Here is a 17,136-nt window from a genome sequence, read left to right on the forward strand (position 1 = left end):
GCCTGGGGAAGTGCCGTTGAGATGAACAAAAATGATGATGGTAGAAAAGACAAAATGAATGATTGAGATATCTCATGGAGCGTTGCTCAAAATGGGTCCTCAGGGAATGCTGATTTGCAACTGTTGCTTCTGAAAGGCGGATCCCCTTTTGTTTGCACAGAAATATCACTGAACACCCTCTTTCTGCCTCTTGCTTGTTTATAATCTATCTTCTGTTTCCTATCAGTCTTGCTTGTTTCTTGGTCCATCCTTCATCTACTGGTGGCAGGAGCTAAAATACCCTTCTGCTTTGCATAGCAGGGATGTGTGTGTGATACGAAGCCAGATGGCTGCTGAGATGAGCAATTGAGAGTGTCTGCACGTTATTAATTGCAGCTGCTGTTTTTGCAGTTGGAGGTGATGGTAAGGATCCCAGCAGCAGCTGGAAACATATGGACAAAGGGATTTGGGGTGGTGGCATGTGATTAATATCCACTGGGTTGGGGTTTGTGTCTCCTGCCAGACAGTGGGATCATAGGAATGGGTTTATTTGAGCCTGCACTAAAAGGTGGTGGTCAGGAGCATATTTTGACGCACCAGTGTGATCCCGTTGTGCTTGGTTGGAGCTGAATTCATTTTCATTGTTTCTTGCTCTTCCTCCTTTGTTTTCCTCTTACAGCTGCATTGCATTACTAAAAATACTTAAAAACATATCATTTACTGAGCTGCTTCCTCTGCTTGTTCTGTTCCGGGCAAAAACATCCATCTCTCTCTGAATACCTATCTCATCTGCCTAAATTAAGTCACTGCTTCAAAGCAGAACTTCACCTTTAGGGAACAGCTTCTGTAATTCTAGCTTGTCTCCTCCTGTGCTAATGAGAGATCTGGCACTCCAGTTGAGGGCCTAGTTTGGTAATTGCTGAAGGGAAGGGTTGCTAATCCCATCATCCCCTAAATTGGAGGTTGGAGCACCTTGGCTTCTTGCTGAGAATTAAAAGGGCTGTTTTGGGTCAGGCTAAATCTTGTCTAACTCTGCAGCCTGTTTCTGTCAGTAGCCAGAAGGAGATGCAGAAGAAAAATAAGTAATTAGTATACTTTCCCTGCCTGTAACCCCCAGCCTCCAGCAATCAGCAGCTTAGGGACTTCATGAACTGGAGGTGTGTCATGCAGTCAGCAAAAGGCAGAGATGCATCCTTTTGTAAAGCTTAAGGCTTGATATTCCTTGCTTTCTTCCTGATTTACTCATGACACAATACTCCTACAGCCTCATGGCTCAGGAGGTGGGCTAAACTTTAGATGAAGTTGTTCTTGATTCAGGATGTTTCATGGTCTTTTTCTGTAGGTGATGAGTTTTGCTGCATGGTGTCTCCTGAAGATGCTAGTTTGCAAGCTCTCTTCTGAATTTTCCTTCTGGAAAGCAGCAGTACCAGAATTTGGTGTTCTGGCTGTGACCTCTGCATGGAAAATACGGGTCTCCTAGTAGAAGGAACTAGAAATAAACCCCCCCGAAATGAATCCCTGTAAAAGAACCCTTTGAAGAAGCGAAGTTGACATAAAACAATTCAGCTCTGTTGATGACGCCGTGAAAACTGTCCCGCTTCAGAGCCAGAGAGGGTCTGGCTTGTTACATTTGGAAGCCTGTGGTGATGACAGTGGCCTAAGGTGGGAAGCTGACCGGTGACCATGCAGGTAGTTGAATCCCTTGGGAACGTTTGAGATTTTCCATCTGTCCATATCTGACATTAAGGAATATCTGCCACACCAGCTCTGTCTGTGAGGGTTTTTGTGCCTTAGGCCGTGAACACCTCTCTGCTCAGAGCCTCAGGCATTTTGATATCTGCAGTTCAAGGGTTTTCAAATGGGGAGGGCAGCGGGGTGTCCTGATTTTGGCCTGTTTGCACTTTCTTTTTGGCTTCCTGCCCTGAGGATGGGAAGCAGTGGTTGCCAGCCACGTGGTAAACTGAGAAAGGGAGATCTTGTGCGTTTCTTTTCCTGAGGTATGTGACTGATATGGTGATGTTACTGTGTCAAGAACATGTTGTTGCCTGATCTATGGTTTTTATGATGTTATCATGGCTTTTGTATTTGGCCACAATTTTTGTATCTCCCTGTACTTCTCCTCCAGAAAAGCCTCCTTCAGGGGGCTTCCTCTCAGGGGAAGGAGAATGAGGTGACTTGCAGTTTGGGATGGGATAAAGTCTTCCTCCAAATGCAAGGTATAGAAGCTATACACTTTCCCTTCCCATAGGACAGTGATAGGTGAGTAAAACCCAACAAGATGACTCAGTTGCACTCAGCTTGATGGTTGTGCACAGAGGTCTCTATATTCTTTGTATGTCTGAAATCAAGTCCAACTTGATTCTACTTCTTTAAAAAATATATTCCCACATAAAAACAATTTATTTTTTTCACACATTTAGCCACAGCCACGTATGCAATTACGTATATTTGCTGTGCATGTGTTCGCACATACAATTGCTCTAATTCTGAGCATGGCTATTTCCTATCTGATGTGATCTGACTACAGCAAAAATTAAAATAAAGATTAGATTAGTTGCCATGGTAACAGCTACCCCTGCCTCATATGACGCACAGATTCTGTGAAGCGAAGGAGCACATATCAATTTACACTCTTAATTTTTGGGGACATGCAGGGTTCAGCTCTTCCCAGGAGGTCCTCTGATGACACCAAGTGATATCTCAGTTTCCATTCAGCAGGCTTATCCTCTTCGACTTTCTTAATTCACAAGAGCTTCAGAGCTGTTGCCACCATCTCTTGGTAGAAGCAATCTCATCTTCATTTTAGTTTCTTTCTTAAGCAAATGAGCTGAAAGACAATGAAAAAAGTCTGGTATGGGGGATACGGAGGCTGTGAGAGACGCACTAGTTAAACATGCAAAAGAGAGTAACTGTCAGATTTGCTGGGCTGTCTTGGTTCATTTGTTTTCATGATGTACGTCAAGGTTTTAAATGTTTCCGCCTTGTATTGAAGAAAAGGAAACAGTCTCGAGTAGCTGTAGTCAATCTAGTGGTGTCTTGTGGTGTAAGATCTCACTCGTTACATCTCCCAGCTATCAGATCTTTTAAGGTGTAGGATGAGACAAATTATCAGGTCTGCAGGAATAGAGCACATGAAGAGATAATACACTTGACTGCAGTTAATGATTACTACTACGTGTCTGTGTACATTACAGGGATAATACGTCTTTCTGATTCTTGCCCATTGGGCACACATCCATGTCATCTTGCAGACTGCCTCCTTGTTCCCTTCTCAGAATTTATTCCACAGCTATCACCAGTCTCAAAGTTGCATCTTACAGTACAACATCCCACATCATTTCTTATTCACCCCGTTCCCTGCCACTTTTTGTCTACTTCTCCCAAAGAAAGTCCCCAGCTCCAGAAGAACCTGCTTACCTCGAGTACATTGAATACCTAGCTAACTATAGACCGAAAAAAACATGGACTTTGGAAATGGAAAATAAGGTTAATCACCCTTTCCCTCTGTGTTTAACTTGTAAAAATTAATTTCTCTCCTCCACCCATGACAGAGAGATCTCCCTGCTGATCTGTGTAGCAGTTCATGAACTTGCCTGACAGCAAACCCCAGACCTCACAACTGGAAGCACAGCCCGGGGTTTCTTGCCTTCTTCTCCAGCAACGCGCACTTCAGTGCGTGCTTGTCCAGTTCAGGGAGCTTCAACCAGCTTGGAGCTTCTCACCAGCGTGGTTAGGACTGGATTCACTGGATCTAAATAGACTCTTTCTAAAGCTGGGACAAAGAGCCACAGGCTCTCATCAAACACCAAATCCTATGTCGTCTCGAGTTTCTCATGGCAAAACCATCAGGAAGAGCTTGCTTTGTGGCAGTGGCTTAATGTGCTGGAAGAGGACAAACATCCCAGCTCATGCTGGAAAGACACTGGTGTAGTGTGAGGCATCAGTGCTGTCACAGCTGTAAGAACAAATATATTATGACTGCTAATTATATTAATTAAAGTAGTGCTGTTGTTTGTGTGAATGTTTATGGAGAGGAATACAGATTTTTTTCCCATTGTTTTACTCTCAGATAGAAGCTGGAGGTCTGCAAGGGGCTGAGTCTGCAGTACGTGACCATGCATGCTGTGATTCCTGAAATATAACAATACATAATATATAAAAATATATTTTAAAAATGTATACAATGAAAGCTATATTCTTCTTTTTCAGACTGATTCCCTACAGATTTTAACGTTTGAAATATGTTTGCTTTCTCTAGCATCCCTAACTTGAACCATGACAACAGACACGTGTCCTGGAACCTCTCTGTGCCTCATTTTACCTCCAGTTTCAAGGAAGGAAATAAAACAACTGTTTTTCCTGTGTCCTTGCTTTTTGTGGTACATCCAGTATTCAGGATCTTAGCTTTTGTATTCACATAGCCTATTGCTATGGGATTGTCACTATTCCAGCCTGACTGTAACAAATCAGCATCTGTACTAAAGATGTGCTCCTCTGTGTGGTTCTGGAAGAGTCTTGGACTGTGGAGAACCTCTCTAGCTCCAAGGATGAACAGGGCTGTTCACTGAGCTCGCTCAGTCCCTGCTTGGCTCAAACCCACATGCAGTTCCTGGGGAGCACTGCGGTGCGTTTCCTGGCTCTCAGCTTTCTGGTACTTTCATAAAGCTCTCACTCTGCTGTTTTGTTCTCTTTTCCTCCTTTCCAGTCTCCGGCGCCCCACTGCTAGCAGCTAACATGAGGCACCGGCTCTGAAGGGGCAAGGTCCTTCCTTCTGCAGAGCTCTTGCTGTGGCTGGGAGAGGGCAGCTGCTGGCAGCGTAAGTGGGAGGAACGGGCTGTCTCTCAACACAAGTGCTCTATTTCTGGTCCGTTAAGGACTCCTGCAATAATGCGGAGTTCTGGATGTCTCCTTGTGGGGGCTGCAGAAAGCATTCATTGTCTTTCCTGCTCTATGGCTTGTGACCAAAGCAGCTATCGTGGGATGGTGATGGTAAGAAATGCAGGAGTACCTGTGCTGGCTTTTGTCTCGTATTAATGCAGTCTCCTTGGTTATGTTAGCAGTGAGCGTTCGCAGAACAGTCCCAGTCTGGCCTTGCTAAACATCCTCATTTTCTAACTAGATTCACTTGACAGTAGCCAAGTGTTGCCTTTCCTTCAGCAAGCTAATTTCTTCCTCTCTGCTTAGCAGCCTGCTTTTTCAAAAACTTGTGTAACCACAGCCGCCCTCCCAAATTGGCTATGACTCCCAGAAGCAGTTACAGAGCCACATCCACTCCTGCTCTGAGCATCCTGAAACGTAAGGCAAAAGGGGTGGAACAAGTACAGGGGCTTTCTAGCAAGCCCTGAAATAAAATGCCTCTTTGTTAAAATGTCACTTGTAAAATTAGCAAAAACTGATGCAGAAAGGAAGATAGGTGTGCTCTGTGTGGGACAGCAATGCTCCTGTTTGCCTCTTCAGCACCTGATCTTGGCATCATTGCTGCATCTTTGTCCCATTAGATTAAGAAAACCTGTCCAGCTCCCTTCCATCTTGTGAGTTAAGGAAGAGTGGAAATAATAGATTTTAGAACTGGAGAGGGCTTTGAGAAGAGTGTCCTGCTGCCCCAAAGTGAGCTTTGTACATTAATAGGATCGGTGCATGCATTTTTATAAGTTGTTAGATACAATAACTGCATTTTGTCTTTACAAGCTATAGATTGAGATAAATCTATGCTCTTTTGGTATATGTTTCACTACAGATGTTATCAGCATGATCTGGATGAGGGAGACTGGTGGAAAAAAGAGCAATTCAGTCCTCAGCCCTACAACAATATCGTGGTGTGATCCCAAACACGCCACTTCATCTCAACATGCTCCAAATCCCTTCTGTAAAAGGGGGCCAGAAGGATTTCTCTTGTGGCACATCCCAGTGGCCTGCCAGCATCCTTTGTCTGGGCTCGATCCTGCTGTGAAGAGCTGATGCATTTGTGCTGAGCACAGTGGGACCCCAGTTGTTCCCACCGCAGTGGGTCTGCAAGCCCTAAATGTGGGATGCAGACATTCACAATGCTCTTACGAAGCAAAGGAGCAGGTGGCAAAAGATTTTAGTTATCCTACATGTTATTTTACCCTGCCCATTGCTATGTTTCCTACAGCAGTAGTGGTTTGCAGTGTCTGGAGGACAGTGCAGGCCTAATCTGGCCTGGTTTGAACAGCATTCAGCTTTCCCTTTTTTTGGTGCTCTTCAGTGGCCCAAAGATTTGAGTCTCTCCATCTTTCCACCTGATACTTTTCCAAGCAAATGTAATCTAATGCTTACAGTGGGCTTTCTCAGGCACAATGTGTTGTGCTTCCTTCCTAGTACAAGCTGTCTCTGTTGGCTCTGAACTGCAATAACAACCATCTTTAATCATCTCTCTCATTCAGCACATAATAGGCAGCTTAACCACAGAAGATGAACTTGAGAATTTTCCTAGCCCACGTCTGGTATGATCCCAGACTGGTTTCTATTTCCTATCCCTTTGTAATAATTAGTTGGTGGTGAAACCCGAGGAGAAGTTGTCTGGCCTCACAGAGTTGATGTTTGCTTCCTCTGACAGATGAAAACAGGAGGAGAGTGGGTGAAAAACACGGGGTCACGCTGCTCTCACAAGACTTACAGAGAGAAACAGCAGCTAATCTTCATCCTGAAATAATCACTTGGAAAGTCTGAGCTTCCCGGGGGGGGATGTATCAGCTATAATCCTGGGAAGAGTTCCTTTCTATTAATCAGTGACCAAACGGTCCAGCGCAGCAGGTGATGATTATCCACTTCCATCATCTTCTGCTTTCTAGTGCCAGGTCTTCCCCAAAAAATATCATGAAGCCTTCCTCACCCAAGTGGTACATTTTCCCAGACAGACTTGCTTTGCTCTTGCAGCCCAGAAGATGGTGGTGACTACATGTGGAGTGGAGGAAGGAGACCCGTGCTGGGTTAAAGAAGGCTGTGTGTGTGAAGGCTGTTGGTGTAAAGGCCTTGCATGTGGGCCATGTGTTTCCTTTTCTGCTTTGTTTTCTGTGGGTACACCTCTGGGTGAGCTGAACAGCGTGGTGTTTGACAGAAATTGCTTCTGGAACTGGTGTTTGTCCCCGGCCGGACCCAGAAGACCTGCGTAAGTGCCTCACGCAGCAGGGCTGGGTACATTAACTCGGCGGGCGATGGGGCCCTGCAGTGCTGGCACCACAGGGCTCTGCTCCAAACAGAAGCAAAAAGAGCCACAGAGAGCATTTTGAGAAGGGTCTAAAATACAGCATGCCTGGCAGTAATGCTACCTACCCAAGCAAATCTTGCAGAAAGCAAAGGAAGACAGGAGAAAGTTGGATCTTGGGGTGATTTTGCAAACTGAAGACATCCTCATGTGCTTCCCCGCTGAATGAATTGCCCCCAGGTGTTTAACTCCTAACATTTCTGGGTGTCCACAGCTGCTCTGCAGGGCAAATAAGGCTTTAGCTGGTGTTAGAAGCTGATACCTCGTTCTGGATTCCTCTCCTAAATGAACTGAAAGCTGTTCTGCTCTATGTCTTGCCACTTTCCTTCTGTAACGAAACATCTAAGCAGGCAAATACCCTTTGTAATTTATATTTGGGGATTGTAGGTGTCCTTAAGTCTGTAAACAGGCTAAAAAAATCCACTTTTTCTGCAGGATGTAGTTGTGTTTTTGTGTGAGCTAGGTGCTGTCAGGCCAGCTGCTCTGGGATGTCAGCGCATTTTGCTGTCACTCCATTTTTTTTTAGTAGCTGCAGCAGGCTTTGGGGATCCGTGGCTCTGGCCTGGCACACCGCACAGGCCCCAGGCTCTGTGGGATCTCTGTAGTGGCTCCAAGGCCTCTGCTGGGAGCTCAGCCCTGCTTAATCCATATTGCAGCAGGCTATGGGACCGGGTGCTAGTCCCTGGTCAATCTAGGAGCAAAGCAGGCATCAAAGCTTTGCAAGAAAGTTGGATTCAATTCATGGAACCTGAGATGTTTTGGATGAAACTCTGTATGCCTTTCTTGGTGAACTAAGGCTTTGGAAGATTTCTGACCAGCTCTGCTGCTCACATCTCCACTCAAGGAATGGAAATATCCAGTGCCACGCTGCAAACACAGCAGAGAGAGACAGCTCCCTGCCTCAAAATGTGGACTCTCCAGTGTGGGTTGGTCTTTCTGGCTTCCTTCATGAGTTCCCAGTATGATCTATGCCTGTATTATTCCTGAGGTCTTTCATACATAGATGTATACATAGGTGTGCATAATGTCCTCATTACGCTGTGATTTTTTTCCTTTTAATACTGTTGTTGTAAGGAGCTTAAAGTGTTACAGGACAGAAGCAGGACACAATTTATGTTTAGTATTTTCTCAGTGAAATCAGCAGCTTTCCTGGCTGCGTCCCCAGTCTTGATGTTGATATGTTTCTCTCTGCTCCGGGATAAAAGCAGCACCTGCATAATAACCAGCTCTGAGATGGTATCTTCTGGGCAGCTCGTTTAACAAATTATAGGTTGAGCAAATTAAAAGCAAATGGGAAAGGAATAATAACAAGCAGAAGATGTGTTTGCTGGCACTTTCACTAAGAGGTCAGGGCATTTAATTCTTGAGTAGCTCTATAAGAAGCTGCCAACTATTTTTCTCCATCCTTTACATTGACTTTCTTTCCATCATTTTGGCTGGATGCCTCGCAGGGCTGGATGCAGCTGTGGTGTGGGCAGGCACCTGGTGCACCGTGAGGAGGAGCCTCAGAGCATCACCTCTGCTACTCCCCACCACAAACCAGCACAGCAAACCTGACCCTGGCAATTCCCTCTCCCTTGGGATGACCAGAAACCAATTGCTCTGATAACTTACTTGCATAGCTCGAAGTCCTACAGAGATTTCTGACACCCTAAAAGACCCTTATCTTCCCCAGTTTTCCCCTCCTGCCTGCTGTGGAGAACAGGGAGAGCTTCCAGTCCACCCCAGATCCTGTCTTCTGTAACTGAGCCTCAGCATTGAGAGAATAAAACTTTTCAGCAGACCCATCAATTCCTGTGTAATGTTTCCTCTGAATCCTCCTGGATTATACAGCAGGTTTTATTAATGCTTTCTAACAAAAATGTCACTTGTGATATAACTAGATAGCCAAGCACTATCTGGAGGAATTTAATTGCATTAATTTTTTTATTTTTATTTCTCCCGCAGACAAGTCCTGCTTTCTTCTGCTACTCCCTCCTGACACAAACGCTTCTGCTGCTTGAGGATTAGAGACAGCTTTATGTTGCCTATAAAATGGGCTTGATGTCAGCTCAGTCCCTCGGCTGCCTTTTCTGTTTCTCTGGTCATTCAGATGACTGGAGACTTGGAGCAAGGTGCACAGCAGGAGAGTTTGTGGCTGAGCAGATGAGCTAAAGAGGCTCAAAATGTAATTAATTGTGTTTTGCGGAAGGGGTGAGCAAGGTGCAGAGAGGCTGTGTCATATGTAAGGTGCTACGTGACACCCAAACCATCAATAACACCTAACACGAGTTACTGAAGGTTGAAGAGCTCAGGGCTGGGGCAGCACAATCCAGCTCTGCTGGGTGATTCCTGGAGGAAACAAATGAATAAAATGGACATGAAAGACCAGGAAAGAGCACTCAGGCTGAGCCAAGGGGTGAACCGTTTCTTTAGTCGCAAGGATATTGCTGTTCCCAGAAGACAAATGGCCACACCTGAAATAGTCATGGATTTCCAGGCATTGATCCAGATTGCTTGTGGATCTCAAGCCAGGAAAATAGGCTTGAATGGTTAAAAGGTATAAATTACTTTAAATTAATCATTGATTTAGTCCGCCTCCCCAGAAGCTGGATTCCATGTCATTGAATCAGGAATAAGTTCCCATTGCACACAGAACTGTAAGAGAAATGCTCGTATTCAGTATTTCGGCCTCTTGTTCTTTCTGTGAGGCATCTACCATTTCCCGCTGAGATGAGTAGGTGTTGTGCAGTCCCCAGCAGCGAGCAGAAAATCTCCAAGGGCAGTACAAATGCGTTTTCAACCCTCCCAGCATCGATTACACCCATTCAGAAAAGCAGAGGAGCCAACAGATTTCTCCCAGGTGCGATAGGGGTGGGGGGAGTGTTTCCCTCTGATCTGTACAAAATGGGGTTAAACGTGACAAACACCCAGCTGAGCCTGCCACCCTCCTGCACCCAGGGGTGCTGAGAGCAAAGGGACAGGGCTCACCCTGCAGCTAGTTTTAGCGGCGCTCCCTGGGAGGGAAATTCACTGCTGCGGCGTAAATTACAGGATCAGCTCCTCCTGGGTGAGCTGATGGTAAAAGCCTGGAGACAGAGAAGATGTGGGGCTTGTAAGGAGAAGAGAGAGGCTCTAGAGAAGATGCTCCAGCTGGCTGATGAGCTGTTTCACTGGTGTTGGCTTCTGCTGTAGCAGCCCGACAGCTGGGTAGGAGAGGGGGCGGGCTGCGGGCACTTACAGGAGGTACCCCCAATAATTTCATTATTTGGAGGAAATATCAGGAGAAAGATAACAGCAAGGTGATGCCTAGAAACCTTGCTAAGGGAGAGGTGATGGACACACTTAATTACTTAGCTGGTGACAGATGCAGCATGTCATCAAGTCACTGCGTGTAATGGGTAGCAGTTGTGAGTGGGCTCCTTCCAGCATTGGCTGTGAAGGGAAAACACGTTAGCTGGAACCTCTCCCCGAGGTATTTAATGAGGTGTTCCTCATTAGCTGGATCTGGAGAGCTGGCTCCATGCATGCACTCAGCCTGCTCCGATTGTGCAGCAAACTGATGGACACAGCCCAGTTCCTAACTGGAAGGGGATGGGAACATGTGTGGTTAGCGGCTGCGGCTTAGCCGAGGGCTGCTGAGAGGTGATGCTGTCTGTTGGTCACACGTGAACAGCTTTCCCAGATCCCGAGAAGAGCTGAGAAATCCAGATCTGCAGGGATGCCTGTTAAGAAATGGGTTGCTTTGGTGGAGTTAAACTCCCTGCTGGCTGGGCAGAGGCTGCGTGGCCAGGCTGCAATTAGCAGCAGTGTGAATGAGCAGTAAGTAGAAGCCCTGGTGCCCAATCCCTCTCTGCGAGGTGGGGAAAATCCAATTCTCATCTGACTAGACAGCAGGGGAAATGCTTCCATACCCCCTGCAACCACCTATCCTTTTAAAATTAAATAAATGAGCATACATGAGAACATGGTGGGGGGAACCTTGTGGTTAGAGGAGGCCATTTTCCTCCTTTCAAACCATCACAGAAATGCCAGTCCAAGCTCTCACCAGTTGGGATTGTCTTTCTCTTCCTTAATCGTGTTGTCTGCATCTCAGGCTTTTCAGAAAACAGCTGGTGAATTCAGCCTGTATCCAGCATGCTGTGGCATCTTTGGGGCAGTCTCTCTCTTGCTGGGCCACAGAAAATTGTTGCAGCTCAGCCCTGGCTTTATTAGTCCTGCAGATCCTTGCCCAGCACCTTGCTGCGTTGCTCACCACCTCCCCCAGCCCCAGCAGTGCCAGCCAGGCTTCCTCTCCCTGCCTCTGCTGCCTGCCCTCAGCCCGAGCTGCTGCTCTGCTTACGGCACAGTTTGATCCTCCAGGTGTTGGATATACATGCTGTTTTTTCCTATTTTCTTATAAAAGAGGTGAATGATTCTAGGCATTGCTTCTATTGCCTGAGATTCCTCAGGCAAACCGTGACTCCTCGCACAGACAGGTTAAGTGTCCTTGCTCCTTTTTTACAAACGATTTAGTGAGGAAAACAGCAAAGCCCTTATCTTCTGCAGGCCGTTGAGGGATTGAGTGCTCAGCTGGCGGCTGTGGGTCCCCTGGGCAGTGGGGTGGGATGCTCACAGCAGCCTCATGGTTGTGTTGTGTCTCTGGTTGACACAACCCCCCCAAAATACCTCTCCCTGTGCCTCCCAGACTGTGGGGCAGCAAGAAGGGTAGGGGAGGCAGGTCATGATTGTCGTCTTGGGATGAGCCTCAGCTGATCTAGTCTCCGTGCCTCAGTTTCCTGCTCTGCCAAATGTGCACATTACCATCCCCCTTCTTCTCTACCTTCCTGCCTACTTCCTTGCGGTAACATCCATGATATATTACTATTAGATTATGTCAATGATATATTATTTGAAGCAATATCCATAATTTGAACCAATGTCCATAACATCTATTTGAGATAACGGCTGTGTGTTTAGGCAGCACCTCACAATATCAGTCCTTGATCCCTGTAGAAGGAGCGTGGTGAAATATAAGCGACTCTTACAAAAAGCATATTGATGTGGTGGTGGATAGGGTGATGAAGAAGGGGCGTCCAGCTCTGCCCCCATCTGTGTTACCGGAGGGTCCATCAGGAAAATGTTCCTGTAAACCAACATCCCCTGTAATGACATTTGGGTTTCTCAGCTCCACGAGTCTTCTTAAAAGACTATGTGAAATTTAATTAGAATTTCACATTATCGTGGTGTTGATGACAGGTGAATCCTGTGCTTAATCTCTTACTTGGTCTTAATCAGCCTGCTGGGTGGAGGGGGAGTTAGCAGGGTCTTGATGATGGTTGGTTTTCCCTACATGTGCACTGTCTGTGTGTGGGATGGGGAAAGGGAAACAGCACAATTTCAGTGACTCTTAAAACTAATTAACATTAAAACCTGTCTACAAAAAAGATGCCTTTCTGTAGCTGCTGTCCTACCCAGCTGTAGTGGGTGAGTAATGCCTCCCCTTATCTGCTGGCAGAGCTACAGGCTGCTGGTGCTCCTCTAGGTGTTACTGCTCTGGGTTTGCCTACTCCCCCACCTGCTGACTTGGCATGTCCCTGCAGCGTTGTGTGCTCCAGAGGGGAGATATGTCTCCTAATTCACTGATTTACGGATTGCATCAGTCTGTGGACAGTATGGTGAAGCAGAAGCATCTGTTGCTTGCTAATTTCTTAAAAGAAAACATTGGGTTGTGTGGAGGGCAAACACTGGTGACTGCTCTTGGCAGGAGATGAAACTTGCTTGTCTTGGGGTTCTTCACTTCTCCCTTCGATTACTGTAAATAAAACTTTGCAAGGATTGTGAGATCGCACTGCTGCTCTCTGCTGAGGGTCCTATCCAAACCTGATGGATTAATCACGTATGAACTACCAGAGTTTTCATGACACCTCACTATCATGGCATCTTTTCCTCCTTTGGATCATGCTCTTGAAGGCAGAGAGATGTCTATCGCAAACACCTAATCTCAAACCCATGAGGAGCAGTTGTTCTGTATAGACCAGTGGGTAGTTACGGGATCTGATGTGGGGTGTGCGCATGCCTACATGTGCCGTAAGCAAACACAGCACTTCTGATCTGTTGTGTCTGGGAGCTGGATGTGTCCAGACAGCAGATACTTTGAGGGAGGGGAGAGCCTCTTCTCTGTATCTGGTGGTGACACCGGATTGGTGCTGTAGGAGCTGAGAGGCAGGAAGATTGAGTGTGTTATGAAACGGGCTCTGCGGCTGAGCTAATGGGTTGGAGTCAAGTGTTTTGACCAGATGCTTCCCCAGGCTCTGTGTAAGATAAAACTTGTGCAGACACCATGATGCTAGGAAATGTTTGACGTGATGACCTTATAATCACTTCATTTAAGGATGTGATTAATGATCTGTGCTTTGCCATGTTGTAACGTGATAGCCCATATGGAGTCTGCGGACATCTGCTCTCTACCAGAGGGTAAATATTCACGAGGCAGCATCCTACAGACCTTGTTCACAGCTCGCTGAAGTCACTGCAGCAGCTTTCATGAGGCGATGTGGGTTCTGCCTAAAGTACAAAAGGATCCAAATGGTCATTTTTTTAATGCACTCCGCTGTTAAGGAGACAGGATACCCACTGAAAAGGTTTCTAGACTTTCACACAAGACAAATAAGGGCTCCCAACTGTGACCTTTAATTTTCACAGACGTCTTGTTTATTCTGCTGCTCTGAGGAGTTAAGGGCTCACCTTGTGAACCTTTCCGTTGTTGTACAGCAGATTGAGCTGTGAGGGACCCAAGAGTTTTTGCAAGCTAGAAGAACTTACAACAGATCATACCTGTGTCCAAGGTGTAAGACATTTTGAAGGGACATTAACTGCTTTTCAGCACCGGCTGTGTTTCCAGCTCTTAATCATCGTTGTGTTGCTGTGGAAAGCCTCAGCCCTTGGTTGAAGAACATCGGGTGAAAAACAAGAGCAGTAGTGCCTTAAGCAGTGATGGACTGATGAAGGGCATGTCTTCTTCAGAGAGAAACACCATCTGGTGATAATGTTGAATCTGACATTCCTCAAAGCTAGATTTTCCAGGAATTGAAACTGGCTGGAGTATTGTGATTTATGCTGCTGGTAATTAGTGGCTCTTGCGCTCTGGCATGCTGCAAGTTGACCATCCGGTGGATGTAACAGGCACAAATTAAATCTCCTCTTGTTGGCCCACAGAGCTACATTAAATCTGTTTCAAAGGGGATTCGGGCCCCATATATAGGGACAGCTTGATCAGGAAAACCACTGAAAATAATAAAATTGTTAGGGTGTGGAAAGCTATAATCTGTCATTTTACCCACAGTAACTAGCTCGGCCTGCCTTCACTGGGAAATAGATTATAATGGTTTAAACCAGCAGGTTGGGTGCTTTTCCCTGTAAGGACGAGTGAAATGAACATATTTGCACCTCATGCAGGCTGAGAGCATGCTTTGCAGTCAGCTCTGGTATTGCCTGAGGCTCAACCAGGCAGTGGTATCTGCTCAGAAAAGGAAACTTTTCTTCATGATCAAAAGCCCAGTTCACCACTGCTGATTTGTGACATCGGCTAAATCCCATGCTTGGAAGCATCATTAAATTCACATAAGACATATTCCCAACAGAAAAGCATAATGCTTTTGGAAGGGCAGTTCCTTGTTCATGTGATGTTTCGTGCATGGGGCCTGACTCTGCCCCCCCCTGTACATCATTGTTTTTTTTTTGTGGTGTTACCTTGGTTTTACGTGGTGAAAGCAGTAACCACAGAAAGTTATCTTAAGGCTTGTGAGCAGTCACACTGAAACCAGTAAGCCAATGTAGATACCAATAATAATAATAAATAAATAAACAACAACTAAACAAACATAAAACCCACCACGTTTAAGTGCTTTGCTGGATCAGGACCTCACTATCATGACTCCTACTCCCTCAAGGCTGTTAACTATCCTAGCAGCCCAAATGCAAATTAAATGTATTTGTGTCTTCTTGGAGATGAAGGGGAAGATAAAACCAAATATAATATGTAATATATAATGTATAATATATAATGCATCCTCTGATTTCAGTTTGAGGAGCCAACAGCCCTTTGACTAAACTCTCTACCAGCGTTTCTTGTAAAGAAGCCGTAACACTGAGGTCTCTGGACTGTGGGGTAGAGCTGCAGCTGGGCATGCTGTGCATTTTTCTGTCTTTCAGACCGACACTTCTTTGGCCTGGTCTGGCTGGTAGAGAGGCCCACGATGTGACAGAGGAGAACAAACTGGATGTCTGTGAGCTGGGAGAATAAAGCCACATAACTTCAGGCCTGCTCTTCAAATGAAGCTCCTTACTAATTAGTTTGTCAGTGGGAGCCTTTGAGAATTAAACACAGGAGACATAATCTCTCTGCAAGGTAATTAAAATTATTTGCCCCTTGCTGATAACTGACCTGCTAATTTCCTCCTGTTTGAGAAAGCTTCATGAAAAATTACTGTACTGTTTGTGTAACAGGACAACTGCTTGCACAGATGTTTCCCCAACAAATAGGGACACAAGGACACTGCTAATTTTCTTCAGCTCTCGGTATTTTCAGAGGGCTTCTTAGGAAGGAGAAACTTGTTTGAATATCTAGAAGACTTTCATTTGTTTGTGTGAGGAGGAATAGTGTTCTCTAGATTGTTTAAAAAAAAATGCAGTGGAAGTAGGTCATCTGAGCAGAGGATGGATGCGAAGCTTTAATGAGACTGGAAGTCGGGCTGGTGGTACCAGCTGACTGTCTAGCTGAGATGCCCAGCTCTCTCCAGGGCCCAGCCTGAAGAGAAAAAAAGGTATTATTATGCTATATTCTCCAGACGGACAAGCCACTGCCAAACTGGGAGTCTGTAGCACAACAGGAATTTGAATCTACTTCTGGAGTCCTAAATGAAGCACTTAGATTGCATTAGCATTCAAACGCTTGGGATGAGGGGCAAAGACAAACATGAGGCCCCTGCTCTGAAGGGCTGTGGGCAAGCATAGGGATGGGAGCATCTGGGAACAGCGGGCCCAGATGCTTTAGGTCATGAAGACAGCGGTATACATGATGAGACAGCTCCTGGGAGAGCAGAGTAGAAGTATGAGCTATCCCTGTTGATATGCAGTGAGTACGCTGGATATTGCTGGTGCCCTGAGGGAGACTGCATCAGGTGTGGCTGCTGAGGCTCTCCTGTAAGAGAAGCCAGTTTGGGTCCACATTCAGAAACAATAAAATCTTTATCCCTGACACGAGAACAGTCATACGGGACCAGACCCCAAAATCTACCTTACCTATTGTTCTGCCTCAGCAGCTGCCGATAGCAGAGGCTTAGAGTACGAGGACCAAGCTGAGGGTAAGCTCTCCCCTGTGGGCCATTCCCAGTGGTCAGAAACATAGGGACCTTGTGAGCCAGGAGGTGCAGCTGGTCCGTTGTGTTTGTCAGGTCCAGTTGTGGCTGCCTGCAGGGTCTGAGCACATTAATGTTGTTGTACTCCGTGGCAGAGTCCTGCGATTTTTAATCACACGCTGTACAAGGAGCTGTCTCCTTTGTGGGCTTAAATCTCCTGCACAGTAATTTCACAGCTGTCTCTGAAAATGACAAATACTAATTTCTTTTTTGCCGCCTCCTTTCTGTACATGATGTTATAGATAGGTAAACACTGCTGCAGAAATCGGTCTTGCCCTCTTCTGGATTGCCAGAGCACCAAGCCATTAGGCAGAGCTGGATCCTGCTATCGTGCAAACCTTCAGACGGATGTAGTGGCATTTACAATTGGTGTGGAGCAACAGCAGATTCAGCCTGGTGCTTCCTTCCCTTAAGAGGCAATTAAAATGTGAATGCACAGAGAGGTGCCTGTTTCGGAGACCTCATGAAAACCTGCAGGGGAGTGTTTCTGTGGTGACCTTTGTCTAATGATCTTGCTGGACTATAAACTTGCAGGCTTTCTCAGGCTCTTGCAAA

General features: G+C 46.0%; 1 long non-coding RNA gene across 2 annotated transcripts; it reads left to right on the forward strand.

The window, feature by feature from the left end:
* The first annotated feature begins 448 nt into the window (after positions 1–448).
* LOC308199136 lies at positions 449–4,343 on the forward strand. 2 transcript variants are annotated; one of them, XR_013954412.1, is made up of 3 exons: positions 449–1,061; positions 1,322–2,238; positions 3,531–4,343. It is a non-coding gene; the product is annotated as an uncharacterized lncRNA (long non-coding RNA). The 2 variants fall into 2 exon arrangements; XR_013954411.1 differs by having other exon boundaries at positions 1,322–4,343.
* The last annotated feature ends 12,793 nt before the right edge of the window (positions 4,344–17,136 follow it).

This window comes from Anser brachyrhynchus (genome assembly GCF_964034855.1).
Source record: "Anser brachyrhynchus genome assembly, chromosome: 8".
In the NCBI taxonomy this organism is placed as follows: domain Eukaryota; kingdom Metazoa; phylum Chordata; class Aves; order Anseriformes; family Anatidae; genus Anser; species Anser brachyrhynchus.